Source organism: Canis lupus, chromosome 35, assembly GCF_011100685.1.
Source record: "Canis lupus familiaris isolate Mischka breed German Shepherd chromosome 35, alternate assembly UU_Cfam_GSD_1.0, whole genome shotgun sequence".
Lineage (NCBI taxonomy): Eukaryota > Metazoa > Chordata > Mammalia > Carnivora > Canidae > Canis > Canis lupus.
Window position 1 is genome coordinate 8,013,282 of NC_049256.1, and position 2,928 is coordinate 8,016,209.

The window sequence follows — 2,928 nt, forward strand, 5'->3', positions numbered from 1 at the left end:
TCTGATGCTTATGAAACCGATTTCCTTCTTACAAAACACCAGGCCCAAAAGAAACTAACCTCATCCTGCAGATAAAGAATGTTTGTGCCTTACAAGTTGTCAGACCCTCTCAGCTACAGCCAGACCTTCAATAAATATTTTCCCAGCAGCAAAAGGCAGCTGTGCATTTTAGGAAGCAGAGTGGGACACACACAGGCTGCACTGAAGGCCCAGCCCTTATCAGATGGGCCCTCTGGGTGGTGGGAAGGTGCATAAAGAGGAGGACCCGGCCAGGCAGCCAGACCCAGCCCGACCCCAGGCAGGCTGAGCCTGGGGAAGGGATCCTGCAGGAAATAACCAGAAACGACTCTGTCGAGGTGGGAGTGCCGTTCCCAAGTTCTGAGTCACTCACACTGAGGGTTTTCCCACCAGCAACACCCAGGTGTCTTTCTTGTACAAACACGAGCCTGATAGTTTTCTTGAGAGATATTGAATTGAAATGGCGTGATGGCTACAAACCATAGTGCACCTGCCCAGACGACGAAGGGTTCCAGAGGATTTGGGAAGCCGCTTACAGGCTTAAGATCTGACCCCCTGAGGGTACCAGGTGCTACTCAAAGTTCTTAAGCAGAGCAGGAGAGTGGCTAACTGAACTTATTTTTTTTTAAGATTAAGATTTAAGATTTAAGATTTTAGTTATTTATTCATGAAAGACACAGAAAGAGAGAGGCGGAAGGAGAGACAGGCTCCCTGCAGGGAGCCCAGGGCAGGCCTCGATCCCAGGACTCCAGGGTCACACCTGGGCTGAAGGAAGACACTCAACCGCTGAGCCACCCAGGAGTCCCTGGAATTTAGAAGTAGCAAGAAAAGCAGGAGGTGAGAAGTCAGGAAACAGGGTTTATGTCCCTGAATCCCCCTAGTCTCCTATCCCTACTGCACTCTTGGAAAGCAAGCGGTCCCCACTTCTGTATAATCCCCATGGAGACAAATGATGGCGGAAATGCTCATGGGCTGTGGTATCAGAGGGACCCAGCTTCCGGATTTGAAAAAGTAGCACAAGTTCTCCAACTGGTTTCCTCATGTGTTAAATAAGGATAACAATACTGCAGGATTGTTAGGAGGATGAAATGAGGGCAAATATGCAAATCCTCAGAGCAGTGCTCGAGCCAGAGTAAGTTCTGGATAAGCAGTAGTTATCATGGACAGAGACTTGGCCTGGGGAGTGGCCATAAAATAGAGCAGGCTTGCTTACGAGCAGAGGCTAGCAAGCTCTGAGGTTCACCATATCCAACAATCTATAAAGATCCTTGCAAGCACACGTGCACACACACACACACACACACACACACACACAAAACAGGTCTGCCTACAGTCACTGCTTTCTTCAGCCAAGAAGCCCTGGGGTTAGTCCTTCCTCCACCTGCATGAAAATACTTCTGGAAGGCCCACCCTGCAGCTGAGCCTGCTCAGGTTCTGCACCCCTGGCCCACCACCCAAGGCTTACCTGAGCAGGCCTCTGCTTTCACTCTGGCCAGAGAAAAGTCACCTGCTGATTTTGATAAGAATAACAGAAATGTTTGCTTATATGGCATCAGAAACCTTGACACCAAGCCAAAGCTCTGGCACATATTTGAACTACAGGGAAGGGAAGGTGTCCTGCGGAGGTTACAAAGAAGGTGGGAACTCGCAGAAGTCCCACAGTGAAAAGCCACTGTGATCATACAGACTTCACCTCTATTAACCCCTGAGAATGAGCTTGCAGTAGCCCCAGGTATTTTTTTGCAAAAGAGCTAGATGTGCCACTTCCCGTTGTGGTGAGATCCTCAGGTGCTGGCTCTCCTGGCCCTGCAGTCCCCTGAGAACCTGGACTACTCACCAGAGCTGCCTTGGTGGCCTGCATTCTATTCTAGCTAGTTCTATTCCAAATGCCCTTACATGCCATGCAGGGCGGGTACTGAATGGGTCAGCCTTCCGAGTGGAAGCTTCCAAAGGTCTAGAAAGGCTTCTTACTGAAGGAGGTCATTGGCCCCCAGGCCCCGCTCTTCTAATGTAACTTGATTGGTCAACAAAATCCGTGTAGCCCCCGCTTACAGCCAACCTTGTTCCACACATTTGTTTGAAAATTGATTTGGTATTTGTTTTTCCATTAAAACAAGGAGACTCATGGCAGTGCATTTACAGGACTCCCTAAAACCAGTTGAGCCCGCTCTAGGCTTTGCGCAGAGACCAGGGAGCCAGGGAAAGGATGGCAAGCTAGGGGAGACTGACCAAGGTCAGAGTCAGGGAGCACTGAGGTGGAGGACCAGGAATGGAGAGTGACACAGAGGAAGGTGCCCTGAAGCCCAGGAGATGATGAGGGATTTTAGAAACCACCTTAGGAGTTGGGACTTTATCCTGAAGGCAATGGGACACCATCAAAAGGTTCTCAACAAGGACCCACCTTATCAGAAGAGCTGAAGCCCTCCTCCCCCTCAGGATATTGAGACCATGGGAGCAAATGCCAGCCCCAGATCTGGGGCCACAGAGGCTCCGGGACTGCAGGTTGGAGAACATATGTGGAAGGAACAGCCTGGGTCTTCATCACAGTGGGCAGGCAAGGGGACACTAAGGATCTTGGCTTCTGTGTTGTGTTGGGGGACAGGGAGAGGGAGAAGGATTGTTCCTTCAAAAGGCCAACAGGGCACCAAATCTTGGACATCTGGGATTGAGTCCCACGTCGGGCTCCCTGCATGGAGCCTGCTTCTCCCTCTGCCTGTGTCTCTGCCTCTCTCTCTCTCTCTCTCTCTCTCTCTCTCTCTGCCTCTCATGAATAAATAAAATAAAATCTTAAAAAAAAAGAATTACTTTACCAAATCCCAAATCAGGGGGCTGGTATTAGGTGGGGGCAATATCTAATGTAGGTGTGCATAAACCGGGGGATGTCTGCATTCTGCTTTCTTGGAAATGCAA